The 16198-nt window shown below is 36.0% G+C and overlaps 1 protein-coding gene across 1 annotated transcript in view; it reads left to right on the top strand.

Annotated features, from left to right (window-relative positions):
- The window catches only part of Elk (Eag-like K[+] channel), an 826503-nt gene that overhangs the window by 735204 nt on the left and 75101 nt on the right, over nucleotides 1-16198 (top strand). The gene's annotated exons all lie outside the window — the stretch shown is intronic.

Here is a 16198-nt window from a genome sequence, read left to right as displayed (position 1 = left end):
TACCCCAGAAACTTACAATGAACTTACAATGCATGATTGCAAACAGTTCACTTCTTTTCCTTTTTGTATACCAGTACTTTCTAGCTTTGTTTTTATGCTGTTGGAATTATTCTGAAAGAATATTATTATTACTTGCTGAGTATAATAGCATTAAAAAGTAATCAGAAAATAAAAGGATTGTGGGTTTAAACAGATTGATTACAGAGTGTTCTCTTTCATTTTATTAAAATGCATTAGTGGCAATGAAGCAACTTATTTAGGCTTTGGAAACCTACCAAATCACAAATAAATTAGTACTTACTTCATGAGACTTGTAAAACACATGGACTCTGAGTTATTAACATGATCATTTTAAGAAAAATCCTTTATTTTATGAGTTCCCACTGTGCATGGCATATATAAAGTTCTGTGTTCATAAATACTGCATTTTATCACTTTTAGTTCAGTGTTCAGAAAAAAATTACTCTTCATAGTGAAGTCTTGATGGTTTTCATGAGGGTTAAGTGAGGTAAACTTGGAAGCAGGATACTTTTCCACATATTTCGAAATTTCTGTAGAAAATTTGAATGGGAAAGGTAGAAAGACACAAGGTAATGATTTGCTGGAATAATTTAAGATTAAAAGAAACTAAAAGGTTGACTTTCAGTTCTCCAGTATTTGGAGTTATCACAGTTCCATTCCTTGGAAATATATTTTGAGCATCTTTTAGATTAACCTTGCATGCCAAACTTCATATTGGCACTATACTGGGAAAGTGCAATTTTTTCTGAAATTATATTATAGTTTTCCAAGCAAAATACATTAAGTCAGAAATCATATTTGTGAGTAAAACAGGTTTGAAGGTTTACACAGCCTTTCACTGCAGTCTCTGCACTCTGAATAATAAGAATATTTCACTTTTAAATTATACACAGAGTTTCATTGAGCAACTATAACAGTGCTGTGGAGCTGAAATTACATTAATGTATTTTACCTGAATGAAATTCCTCTCTTTAGACTTGGCAGGAAAATGAAAATTACAAAATTCAGTAACCAAAAGACCTAATATGACAGTGGATATCACCATTGGATAGAGCAGAAGTAATCACTTAGGGTAGTGTGAAAGTGTCAAAAGCTCAAAAAACTGATTTAGTATGTTTAGCTTGTAAACCCACATATATTGAATTGAAAATTGTTCCTTGCACTTGTATGTTCTATATTTATTAAGTGATTTGTTTCTAACATACAAGAAAATGACAATGGATCAGAAGTACTGTACTATAATACAGGAGTTAATTATGATGATCAACCCTCTGATTCATAACAGACATTTTATTAGTGAGAATATTCATTGGGTGTGAAACATTCCAGAGAATGAAGGCCATATTTCCAATTTTACTACCAGAGCAGCTCACTGAAAGCATCAATTTAAACAGAAGTGATACTTCAGAGGAACTTATATCAGTCTGAGGATATATACAAGTTTAACTTTGTAATTAAATGAATCTAACCCCACTGAGAGATGAAGTCCAGTGCTTGCGAGGAATAGTACCATACATTAAAAAAATATACATATATTTGACCAGTAAATTTGACCTGAAACTGAAACATCTTTGAGAGACTGATGTTTGATATAGGCCTATTGTAAATTTCATAGAATGGCCCAAAGATATAGGGAGAAAATGATATGGAACTGATTAGATAGCTTGGAATAAGGGATTTATAAGTATGCCATTTGTTAAACTCATTCCATGCTCCATTACACTGAGTGAAGGATCTGCATATGATACAAAAAAGGCCAGTAGTTCATGTCAGCTTACAACCATCATTTTCTTCATCAGCTTGGCATGTATTTGTTATAAACCCTACATATCCTGGAAACTGTATCCTAGTCAGAATATTGTAATAATCATTTCATAGTCCTTCCATACTATTCAATCTCGGAATAATTTTATCTGAAGGAATATTTATGTCCCATCTGCTGCCTACATTGGCACCAACATTTCCTTTAACAGTACCATACTGTACAGTCATAGAAATCAAGATATGACTCTAAATCACATATACCTATAAATTGTTCTCGCTTCAGACAGCGATAAGAACGACATAGAACTTGAAATTATGATCTATGGTATATAGCATATTGGATGCATATACAGATTTCTGATTAAGAGATTGTCTCTTGTATTGTTGATACAGAAAATATATTTAGGTATGAAGGCTGCAGTAAATTGATCCTTGTACAGAACATACAGGAAGTAGAGAGTCATGAACTAAAATCAGTAAAGCTTACACTCAGCAGATCAGCATTTCTGTTCAACGAAGGCAAGAAATGAAGCAGTTGCTAACAAGATAGGCTTAAGTGATAACTGAATTCAGTCGGTATCCAATTTTTTATAAATGAAGAGTATTTTTCTGTGTCTGAAGACATTGTGTTACATTTATGCTATGTTGAGATTTGCAAGTCTATACAGGCATGTACAAAAATCCAGAATAAAGTGAAGATTGGCATACAGCCCAACAAGTAGGCAAGGTCTTAATGGAAACTGACCATTTCAGTTGTCAGATAAAATAGACGGCTGATTGAGACTTCCAATGAAAGCTATGTACTGTTAATCGGTGAACGTATTTTTAATACAAAAGGGTTTTGACTAACAGTTCTGAAATATATTCAGTACTGATATCTTGTCACAGTTTCATCAATGAATCATTATTGTAATTCCTATATACACCTTTCCAATGGACTGTAGGCTAAAGATAAACAACAGGATTAAACTCTGACATAAGATGGGAAAGAAATGTGTGAAAAGGGCATAGTTTAGTTCAAATATAAATGTAAACATCATTGCAAGTATATGGAGCTGCATAAAACATTTTCTCTATGACATATCTCACTACAACATGGCAGTGGTACATTTGGAACAAATTTGTGGACTGAGACAACTTCAAAGAGAGCTTCAAAGACTTTGCATCCCACTTCCATAAATATAAGCTGTGTTACTTCTTCCTTTCTTCTCCTGTAGGGAGGAAATTCCATCCCACTTCCATAAATGTAAGCTGTGTTAATTCTTCCTTTCTTCTTCTCGAAGGGAGGAAATAGGAACAACCAATATATTGACCAAAACAACCCACTTATATGAACTCACTGTATTTCACTTGGTATTATTCAATTGCTTATTTATTTTTACCACATGATGGAAAGTCACTTTCTTGCAAAGACAATACTGAAGTTTTGCACGAGTTTCAAATCAGCATTTGGAGATATTTCTTGTTAAAAGACAATCAAATTATTATGTTATATTAATAATGATTGTAGAAAAGGTGGCCATGATCATTAAGGTGTCAATTAATAATGATTGGAGAAAAGGTGGCCATGATCATTAAGGCATCAAGTCTATATGATGTGACATTGTGGTTAGTCAGTTTGAGTTCCGTGGGTTGAAAAATGTTCACCATCAGAACGGAAGGGGACGTTATGCATTGAGCAGACCCCTCGGTGCTATTCAAGAGGTGTAGGCTATGTGCTGGCACTGGATTTCACTCTCTCCTTTCGTCCTATCGTACATCACATCATTAATTTCACCTCATTAACTCCTCTGACGAGGTTGACATCAGGAAGGGCATCCGGTCATAAAAGCTGGTTACAAAGATTCATCTCACTTCATACCTGACCCCGTAGAGAAAAGGGACCTGATGGGAGAAGATTTTCTGTATTTTGAATGTTCTAAGGGGGAAGTGGAGATGCATTCAAATCTTACAAGCATTGCAATTGTGTAACAGAAGTGTAGAGAACTATAGTGCAATCCACACAAGTTGAGCTCACAAAAATCTCTGATTTAGTGACTTTTAAAGGCATATTAGGAGCCTCAAAGAAAGAAGAAAATACTTGTCTGACACACTTGTACACATTGTTGTTATAGAGATTTTGTTATAAGATGCCTTTGTTCCTGTGACAATGTACATCTTTTCTGACATTATAACCATTGCTAAATACCATGCACATCGTGAGAAGTAATCAATAGATGGTATGTCAGGTTTTCATTATTGTTTCTTGTCATTACAGAAATTTATCCAACTTTAAAAATAAGAGTGCTCTTGAAATTATGTGTATTTCTTCATTATAGAAATTCAGTAATTTTCTAGAGTAATTCATTGATAGACATAATTTTGATAACTCCACTTAACATGTAGCATTGAAGACTCCACTTTGAAGTCACAAATGACAATAAGTATTTACTTCACAGATTTTTAAATTCTGAAGACCCAGAAAAACTATGATAGGGAATTTTTAATACCCTATTGTTATTTAAGGGCTGTATATACAGTATTATAGTTTCCAGTCTATTCCCTCAATTACCAAAGTCCTTGACACCCGTATTAACTAAGATATAGATCATGGAAGAAGTGGACCCGTCAATCCTGCATAAAAGCAAGAACTTACTAATTATTGATGAAGTAAGCAGCCAAATATAGCACAGTACATTCTATTTAATATGAAAATGGCAATAAATATGTGTGTGTGTGTGTGCTTTGTAATTGTACATTGATTTGTGGCTGTTCATGTGAGTGTTTGTGTTTAATGGATTGTACTTATAAGATGCACTGTGAACAGAAATATGGTAGACTAGAAGTGCATTGGTATGGATAAATATATGGTATGAAGGACATGGATAATCAGTAGATATGAAATTTCAAGTACTGTGAATTCCAATGGTTGCCAAGAATGAGATGAAATTCAGCTTCCTCTTCCCAAACTGGCTAAAGCAAAATCAGAGATAAAAATTGAAAAACTTAAAAGTAATTGGCATTTTAAATAGAAATAAATGGGCTCGTAGAACATTTAAATAGAGAAAAGGAATATAGTTCTGTGAAAATACTTCCATAATACATATGAATCTAATGTTTAGCTATGATATTTTCTGAAAAGAAGCTGAAATGAAGTGTTTATTAATGAGGGATTTAAAAACTGGAAGAAAGCACTGTGTAAATTGGCCAGGTATGATAAATCGTCCCATCACCATGTGTTAGTACAGTGTAATGCCAGTAATTAATTAGTGACTGCAAAGCAACGAAAAATTAAGGATTCTAGGACAGATTTGATTAAGAGAATATTTACGTTGAAATATTTTAGTGCACAAGATTTATCCATTCGAGTTTATAGCGAGGATGTAAGTTCATTAATTTATAGTGGCTTAAATGTGAAGACTATCCAGGCCTGAAGAAGTGAACTACAAGGGAGTCATATTAGTAGGTTTTGCATGATATAATTAACTAAAAATTATGAGCCATAAGATGCTTTGTAAGCTTGTATTTCAGATTCATAATATCAAGCAATTTTGATGGATGCCAAGTCTGACACCACTGTTCAAGAGCAGATTTTAATTCATTTTTTATTTAGGTTATATTAAAATGTTTGTTTGTTCATGATTTTTCTTTAATCACAATCAGACACACAATAAATGGCAGTCTTTTCAAACTTTTTGTTGGTGTATTACGTCCTTCCAGCGATTTCCAAGGACAGTGTTATGATGGAGCTGGTGATCTGAAGGATATTGTCAGTGGCTTAAGATGCAAGTTGCAATAGCTGGAGCCATGGGCCTATTTAGTGTCTGGCCTATGTTTTTGAACTTAATGATTCAAAAAAGAATTTGTTTACATGTTCATTGTAGAAACAGTCTGAACATGGTATACAAGACTATTAATACTTAATATCTTCACCCTCCAATGATCAGCCAACTTCAAACGGAAGAGTCAATAATCCTCCCACTTTTCTGTTGCTCAACATGGATGATTTAATTTTGTTCACAGATTTCATGGACCAACAACAATGAGCTGGTTACAGTTATGTTGTCATAACATACAATCACATATCAGATCTGGTGTGAATGCAAATGACTCTGTATTACAACCAGCTAGAATCATTTGACTAATTATCTCCTAAGCTTACTATGAAGCAGGGGCACATTTTCCTTGCATGCGTTATGATAGCACAGAGAACTGTCCGAAGTATGATTTTAGTTTGTTTCAAGTCAAATATTATTTATTTCATCTCTCAGAAGTTCAAACCTTCCATGCAACTACACTAGTTTTGTTGCCTGACTGTGTGTGGCGCTGGTGTAGTCTCACCATCTAATCCACTGTAAAAAGAAAGAGAGAGCAAATGGAGAAATTAAGGATGTAACGCATTCAAACTTAAAATTGCATTCAGTGGCAGATATAGTTCTGAAACCCTCCGCATGATGTTACTGCACTTGAATATTTGTCATCAACCACATGCGACCCTGTGCCATCTGTAAATATGTTGAAGAAAGTCACATTGTTCAAGGTAACATCAAGTAGGAAGCATGGATTACCCCCCTAGGGAGAACCTGATGGGGCAAAAGTGACCAATGCCTGTGGGATAATTTACCTCAAGTACTTGAGAAGTGGAGAATGTTCATTCATAGTTGTTTTGTTTCTGTGCTATTCCTCATGGTCAATGTTTTATTCTGTTCTTGCATATACGGATAGAATTGCCAATCTGTTTGAAAAGCTATTTACAACTCATTCATTTGACGAAAAGATTCAAATAGTTAAAGCCACAAATTTAAAAACAGAAAGCATGAATTGTGTTCTCACATTCAACTAGATACTTACAATAAAACTAAATGGCTCTGAGTCACTAAACAAACTATTCGGTTGGACTTGCTTATTGTTTGTTGGTGAAAATTCCTGTTGGAACAGCAAAAAATGTGGACTTGCAGATTTAAGCAATCTGCATACTGGTATTGCATGGCACGAGAAATCAGATTTTCATATCCTTGCATGGATATCCTTAGGTACCTTTTGTAAAACTATGATAGATTTACAGCTGGATAACCAGAAGCAGGAAAATGTTCTAAGGCACACAGAAGCCATTGAGAAAAACTGGGAATTTCTGAAACGGCTGACTGTGGTGAGATGCTTTTTGAGAAAGCAAGAGTTACCATTCCGTGGGCACAATGAGGCTAGTGAGTCCAACAATAGAGGCAACTACATTGAACTAATTAAAATGTTTGCAGAGTTTGATGAAAAGTTAGACAATCACTTCACGACAGTTTATTTACAGGACTTTCTCCACTCATACAGAATGACCTAATTCAAAACATCTGCACCGTAATGACCACTGAAATAAAGATCCAGGTGTGGGAAGTTAAATTAGTAGGAATTATGATCAGTGAGACTTCCAAACTTTCAAAATTTCACGGTGGTCTATTGTCCTCAGATACGTTCATAATTGTGATGTTGTTGAAAGATTTGTTGGTTTTTATCATGTGAGTTCTGATAGGACAGCAAATGCATTGGTGATACTTGCGATTGTCTGGATCAATTTGATTGCAGCTAAAAATTAGTTGCGCAGATTTTCGATGGAGTGGTGGTCCTTGCAGGTCAGCTGAATGGTGTGCTAGCTAAATTAAAACGAACAGTTCCTGAGGTTGAATTCACTTACTGATACAAGCACAAGCTTAATTTAGTTCTCTCTCAAGCCGTATCATGCACGATGAGTGGCTTTGCAGCATTTTTTTTTTTTTTAAGCAGTTCTTCTAAGAGAACCAACCTGCTGGACAGTGTCCTCAAGAAAAGGTTTCCTAAGCTAGCTCCTACAAGGTGAAACTATTCTAGCCATATAGTACAGATCATTGCAGAATAACATGCTCATCTATGAATTTTGGAGGAACCTGGGAACTGGGATAACATTACAATCAATGAGGCACGCAGGTTTCTTGCCAAGTTAACAGAATTTCAGTTCAATATTCTTCTGAATGTTTTTAATTAAATATTTTCATGACTGATGTTACATATAACATCCTTCAATCTAAGACCCTAGACATTGCATTTTGCATCAGAGAAGAGAATTCTTTAGAGACTAAAATGCCAGTAATGCAAAACAATGGATCTGCTAACGTCTAGGACAGAACAGAAGAGAAATTTGATCCACGAAGGTAAAGAAGAAGTGTTTGCCTTGAAATACATTATATTATATTATATTATCACTTCTGTTCATTAAGGGATTAGGATATTTGTCTTTCATCGAAATGCTTGAATTTAAGAAATTTTCATTTTTTTCTGGCGATTTTCCTAAAGAGCAATTCAGTAAATTGGTTGAAGTCCATGGAAAATATTTTGAATATGTGAATTGATAGCTGCGTTCACTTCTGAAAAATTGAAAGATAATACTGTGGCTCAAATCCAGATGTTCCTATTGACCATTGGTCTCCATAGTGGTTTCCCTGAGCTTTATAAATTGTGCCCATTGGTCACAATTATTCCTGCTACATTATCAACTGTAGAACTCTCTTTCTTGGCCATAAAGCAAATAAAATCTTTCGTCCACAAATCTCAAAGTCAGAGTTGTATCTGTACAATGTCTATAGAGAAGGATCATGTTGTTGAGAGAAACAACGTGAGGAGTTCTACAGTGACGTCACTAAGGAATTCTGCAAAAACGATCGCAGGGTCGAGTTCACCTACTTGTAATTAGGTTGAGTGGAATTGGAATTCACTTAATACATTGCACTACTGCATGGTTAATAGGTCTGTCAACAAACCTTCTACTTCATGTCCAAAGCCAATTGTATGTGCTTTGTGATTTCATACATCAACTTTCAGCAGATCTCGCTTACATGCTGGTACTATCCTTCCAGTCTTCTTTTAGCTGGTTCTTCTAGTCAGTCCCTTAATCAGTACAACCAGATCATTTGACAATTTACAAGGATCTACCGAGTTCGATTGAAATGATTGATTTACATATTGGCATTCCGCTAGATGAGGTTTCAGTAAAATCAAGAAAACTTTGTTTGTGACATCATGATACATAATGTAGAGTAGTTCAGTCATGAACCATTTGTCAGTCAACCTAACTATTTCAAAATGTTTCTGTAACTCCACCCATTGTGAAAGGATTCAACTGACTGTCATGTCAATTGACATCCATCTCATGTTAGCCTTCTGCACAATCTTAAGTGGATCACCTCCTTTATCAATCGTGTTGTATAAAAATTTGTACAACAGCTGGTGTAATGATGATTTGGAAAACCAGGAATTCTACATTTCTGCGTAAAGCCTTCCCTGCAGCTGTAGATATGACCAAGAGCACAGACTGACAGACACACAGGATCGAAACAAGACGACTTACTTCTTTCAGCTTTATATGCGCACTGTTATTGACGCCTACCATAATTAATGCACTGTCAGGTGAAAATCCTTGTATTTTCTGGATATCTAATCCTACATCCAGAAGTACACAATTCAGTCCTGCAGTTGCCATAGTGTTGCCTTGCTCAAGTCCCATGAAAGTGGAAACAATGTGGTTTTGTTTTTTCGAGTAATACCACTATACACACGATGATCAGTTTTGACACATTTATATCTGTGGATTCATGTAAAAGAACACTGAACTGACTGTCGCCAATGTCAGTTTTTAATTCATTCTGAAGGTGAGGGAACAGGCTATTCTTTACAATCCCACTACACTTCATTCGATGCAAACACAAACTCGACGTGTATTCTGCTCCCTTAGAATACTTCTTCGCGAGATCAGAAAGGTGGTCCACAGATCTTATCGTGCGGTGCATTAGAGTAGTTAAGGAAAGTGCTCTTCTACTGCCGCACATTCATAACTGTGTCTGATAACGTTAAATTATAACTTCATTTCATAATTTATAACTTTCATTTCCAGTTGACATTTGACTTACATAATAGAAATCAATCAAGGGGTGTTCGACCATTCAACACTCTATAAAATATGTAACATTTATTAAATGAAGACTGGTTTTGATTCCCTGGGAATCATCATCAGTTCAAAGCAAATAAATAAACCAAAAGGGTATTAACAAAAATTCAACATGAAATTTGTCTTAAAACACTCTTAGAATGGTTGACATGGGTTATATGACATAAAAACATGTTGAAATTTAAAGAACACCTTAGGGATCAGGTCACAAATAATTGTACAATGATGAGCAGAGTTTTAAAATAATATATAAAAACTTGAATTTGAAGAATGTTATAAAGTTCTTATGTTGTTGCTGTGGATATTAAAAAAAATATGTTAAAATATGTTCATTAATTTGAAGTGGAATCATCAATGAAAAATTAAAAAATGTCTCAAAATTGATAATCTTGTGAAAGTGGCAATGTTAAGGCAATTTCCAGTCAAGGCAGTTTGCCGAGGAGTTGCCTTAACTGCAAATTGCCTGATGATGATTCCCAGGGAATTGAAACTGGTCTTCATTTAATAAATGTTACATATTATTGGTGGAACATCCCTAGAATATTCTTATAACTTCATTTGTCACTCGGATGAAAAGAGTCCGTGGCAAATAGATACTTTTTGCTTTGAGAATGGGGAAGCAAATCAGGCATTTTAGGCTTCTTAGTACACTGGCAGTACTTGCACCATTCATTAGAGATACCAGAATCAGCTGGTACCTCAATTAGCCACTCTTTTAGCGAGTCATGGTTTAGCTATTCTTATAAACTCCTGTGTATACTTTTTGTTCTTCTGCTTAGACATAGTAATGAAATATATAACTGCAATAACAAAAGTCTTTAAACATAAGAACACAATTAATGATTAATTTCGTGTGGCTATTTCTAGCCGAGTGCAGCCCTTGTAAGGCAGACCCTCCAATGAGGGTGGGCGGCATCTGCCATGGGTAGGTAACTGCGTGTTATTGTGGTGGAGGATAGTGTTATGTGTGGTGTGTGAGTTGCAGGGATGTTGGGGACAGCACAAACACCCAGCCCCCGGGCCACTGGAATTAACCAATGAAGGTTAAAATCCCCAACCCGGCCGGGAATCGAACCCGGGACCCTCTGAACCGAAGTCCAGTACGCTGACCATTCAGCCAACGAGTCGGACAATTAATGATTAACTGCACTCCAAACACTTTTTAATGCACTAATAATTCAATATTACAAGGCGGCAAGCTGAAGCTTGTAGGTGTTCTAGTGCCGGGTGCTAATTGAGGGAATCCCCTACCTTCATGGGCCACGCACAGAACAGGCCAGGAATCACCAGTTCATTAGATGGTCTTCCTTCATAGCATAAATCCAAAATACAGTACTACACCCTCACAGTTACATTATCTATCGTCATTAGTCAACTAAAAAATAAGCACCCTTTCTCCACATATTATGAATTTAGGACAACATATTATAACCCTGAATCCTAATAACATGTTTTCCCCATGTGACTGCTAGCTCCCAACAAGAAATATGGAATAATTCTGAGACAGACTGGAGTAAAAATTTTTAAAAATATAAAAATTGATAAAACGCTAAATTCTGCTATAGTAAACCTAGAATACCGCCGAAAAATCCTCTGTCTGCTACATGATATATTTCTCCACCAGCAGTCTTTTAATTCTACCCAATTTAGCGGAAAATCTACTAAGTTGGCAACACTGCTCACAAGTGGTGTTGCCTGCAGAGGGATAAAATAGAAGGAGAAATGAGTCCCATTATACACTCGATGAAATTGTTTGATATGTGGACAACATTAACACGAGCCAGTGTCTTGTAACAGTTAGATGGTTCTTCGGATAAGCTATTGATAACAGCTAGAAAGAAGAGTTCCAAATGAAAAATAATTGTTCCATACAAATGAAATATCCCATATAGGCTACATATAATAATGCCTCAGTATACATAATTCGTTCTGCATGAGAGTCAGTGATTTTAATATGGGCATTACTTGCTACCACTTGTTTGGTTTTTCTATTGTATGGGGAAGATTGTATCAGGCTACATGTACATAACCTTGCTATAAGGTGTTGCGTGAGATATGATGAAGAGTTTTGTTTACAACTGGCTTTACGTCACACTGACACAGACAGATCTTATGGTAATGATGGGATAGGAAAGGGCTAGGAGTGGAATGGAAGTGGCCGTGGTCTTAATTAAGGTACAGCCCCAACATTTGCCTGGTGTGAAAATAGGAAACCACAGAAAACCATATTCAGGGCTGTCAACAGTGGGTTTGAACCCACTATGTCCGTACTTCAAGTTCAAGCTGTGCACACCTAACTGCATGACCAACTTGCTTAGTAAAGAGACATTTAATTCCTAACATATTGCTGCACATATTCAAGAAATATAGACACGACTATTTCACCCGCTAAATGGTCGCTTAATTAAAGGAAGAATAATTGTCACTCTTGATGGACTGTGGTAAAAAGAGAAGGCCGTTACTGGCGATCAGCAGCATTTACTTAAATAATCAGGCTGCTGAATGGTTTATGATAAATTAGTATCTTTATATGAAATATTTTCAGATTCTTTGTTTGTTAATTTTTTTTTTTTTTGCTAGTGGCTTTATGTCGCACTAACACAGATAGGTCTTATGGTGACATGGGATAGGAAAGGACTAGTAGTTGCAAGGAAGTGGCTGTGACTTTAATGAAGGTACAGCCCCAGCATTTGCCTGGTGTGAAAATGGGAAACCACAGAAAACCATATTCGGGGCTGCCGACAGTGGGATTCTAACCCACTGTTTCCCAGATGCAAGCTCACAGCCATGCGCCCTCAACCACATGGCCAAATCGCCCAGTTATTTTCAGATTTTTGGCTGAAGTGCCAACTCCCACATTTTTATTTTATTTTCTGAGGATTATTGAAAAGTAAAATGTAGAAATGTCATGAAACTAATTACAGATCTGTTACTCACCATACACAAAACTGGTTAACTGTGCTATAAAGCTGGCATAAAGCATGAGTTCATGTTATTAGTAAGTAAGAGGTGACTATCACTGATGGGACTAACTGATTCAACAGCAAAGCAGAAGTAGATCAAGAAGATTTTCACTACTCTTGGTATTTAATGCTTGCAAAGTTAGAGAAATGGAACAAGACAAGGATCAAATTCTGGCTACAAAGAGACTGAAATCACTTTGGCAAACTATAACAGTGTTTTGCATTAGGGAAGTAGTTTAAGAAATGGATGGCATTCCCACTTCAGTTAACATAAATAAGAGGACATGTGTGCGAGTATGAAATGCCATGCTCTAGGCTGTATGATATTATAAAATTGAAGAGACTATCATCCTGTTGTAAAGGATATTCTTGCAAATTCGGTAGCATTCATGAAGGTTCATTAAGGATTATTATTATTATTATTATTATTATTATTATTATTATTATTATTATTATTATTATTTGTCCGTTCTAACTGACAACAGTCTTTACAGATGCAAGGGTGTCCAAATTTGTGTCCCTCGGGTGTTATTTAATATGCCAGAAATCTACAACATTGTATTTAAGCATATTTAAATGCCATCGACCCCAGTAGGAATCAAATCCATTATTTCAGTTACAGAAGATAATTGAATGGTAATGGACCCTACCCAACCAAGACCCCCAGATATCCAGATGAGGTTTCTTAGATGAAGTAGTATACTCAATAAGAAAAAATTGGCTGCCAGCTAAAATAGATTAATCCACAATATTAGGGACCCACTAATCAGGGTAAACCTGTACAATACTGGTCATGAAATGGAAGCATATATCATATCCGGCATGTAGACATCACTGAAATCTGATTTTGAGAATGACACATTATATGTAAACAACAAATAAAACGGGAAATTGTTGCTAGAGGTTAAAGGAGCAACTAACTATCTTTCCTATAAACCCGTCAATAATGTACCTCATTTGTTTCTCGTTTCCGCAGAACCAGACAAAATTTACATGGAACACTTAAAAGACTCGCTTGGCGAGATGGAAGAACTGTGGAAAGACCTAATGAACAAATGTATACAGACTGGGAATATACCAGAGGGATGGAACAGAGTGACTCTAAAGATACTGTTCAAAGGAAAAGGGAGCAGAACACCACTAGACTCATTTAGCACTAGAAAATGCATCCATTAAAGTTTTCATGAAGATACTAAATGAAAGATTACTAGAAGCCTTCAGTGGGTACAATCCAGAAAATCAATTTGGTTTTATGAAAGGCAGGAGCACGGTCCAGGCAGTGAAATACCTAATAAATCAGGTAGAAAAAGCCTTAAGACACAAAGGAGGGAAATATCACGCAGTATTTGTTGATTTCAAGAAGGCATTCGACTCAATCGACAGGCAAAAGCTATAATACCAATATAATGGTCCGTTATTGGACATTATTTCAGGTTCCCTATGGGAATCAACATCTACATCAGGCAAAAGCTAATCGAGAAAATGAAACTGACAATCGGCGAGAGAGCCTCACTAGTGTGAATAGTTGAAGCATGTCTACAGAGGAACATAATCTGAATAAACAACAACGTAGAAATTCCTGAAGACATAATACAGACAAACGGAGTTATGCAAGCAGATCCCATGAGTCCCACACTTTTCAACATTTATACAGCAGATGTGAACCGCATAGTAGACAAAGGATCAAAAGCAGAGCTGGTCCTATACGCAGATGACATGCTGATCGAAGCAAAAGAAAAGGAGGAGGTGCAATAGAGACCTGGATGAAGGAAAACAGCCTACAGATAAATGAAGAAAAGACAGTACAAATGACCTTCAGAAAAGGTGGGAAATCAACGCCCAAAGACAACATAACATTACACCAAAAGCCATTACAAAAGGTACAAAATTACAAATATTTGGGAATAACACTACAGACAATGGCGGCGTCCTTTGGTATACATATTCAAGAAAGAACGGCAGCAGCAATCAGAGCCTCATACAGCATCCAAAACATTTCAAACGTATCAATCAGCACGGCGAGGAGACTTTTCAAGATGACACTAGCTCCAGTGATAACGTATGGAATTGAGATCGTGTGAGAAAAGCTGAAGATTGGAGACCTGATGAGAATAGAAAGAAAAGCAATGTTCATGAAGAGGATTACCCGAGTTGGAAAGACAGCATCATCCTGGATGGTTACGAAATGATGCGGAAGACGTATTTCATAGAAGACATATGATCACAATTCTTCCTACAATCAACGGAAGCAAGCAGGGCACTAATAAGCATCAGGGAAAGGAAGAAAAGTGAAATTGATCTTGACTTCTACGCCTCACCAGCGATGACGGACGATAGATGAACTAGAGAGTGCAACACACAGCGCCACGTGATAACACAACTCTCCATACATGGGTTTCACCACAAGATATGCGTAAACCAGAAGTTCCATGAGCCAGATGAAGATTGTAAGTGCACTTTGTGTGGACAGAAGTGTAGTAGATATCACATCATAACATGCACGAAAAGAACCAGGACAATTACAGACTATAGCAAAAACTGAACTGTGAAATTTTTTTAATGCTCAAACTTGAGTGTACATTTCTCTATTAATTAATTAATGTACTTCATTGCTAAATGGCGGTTATGCGACTTGCTTCGACAGTGGGATCTACTGTAGTACTTTAGCTGGCAGAGGTGCGCTATATGAGTGATAGGTTATAAACTTCAGTGGTTCGAATCCATCCAGTGCTTGCTCCCCTTTATTTTGATAAACTTATTGCACTGAATAAACAGGAAAGAGGAATCTGTTTTGTCAGTACTAATAAAAAATGATTTATTATATGTTAATTACTTGTACATGTTTTGAGAACATATTATTCTCTTCTTCAGTGAAAGTATTTCACAATTTCAATGACTTGATTAAAGTAAATAGGTGTTCAATTATCATCATAACATTACTTAAAACAATTGAAATATAGCTATTACATAATGCATTTTTTTTTTTAGATAACGCTGAACACTTGTTCTTCTGAGACTGTGAATTGCTAACTAGAACATGTAAGCACAGTACCTTTTTGGAGTACATGAACAATATTAACATAAAAGAGTTATCATAATTCACTTAAATCATTTCATTTCTCTGTATAGAAGTACAGTAGTGCATGGTCATTAATAGCTTAGGTAAGAATGTAAGCTTAAAGAGAAAGTGTGTTATTTCTTTTTGTTATTACCTTCTTGCACTTAATTGACTTACCTGACTTAATTCCTGTTGTCCCTCTACACTGCCCAAGTAAGTGAAGCTATCCACATCCTCGAGAGATTCACCATTGAAGACAAATGGGTCTGATTTGTTGGTGCTAATCCTTGGGGTCTTCTTCTTCTGTGAGTAGATCATTAATCGTACCTCTTTTACCCTTTCTCCACCAAGGTTTTTGAACTTTCACCATGTGCCTCAGTCAGGAGAGACAAATAGTCAGCAAATTCCAGACATTCCGCCCCATTGGCTAATCCCCTTTGGATACCA

This window comes from Anabrus simplex, chromosome 2 (assembly GCF_040414725.1).
Source record: "Anabrus simplex isolate iqAnaSimp1 chromosome 2, ASM4041472v1, whole genome shotgun sequence".
Classification (NCBI taxonomy): domain Eukaryota; kingdom Metazoa; phylum Arthropoda; class Insecta; order Orthoptera; family Tettigoniidae; genus Anabrus; species Anabrus simplex.
Note: the sequence above shows the minus strand (reverse complement) of the source record. Positions and strands in the feature narration are given on the sequence as shown.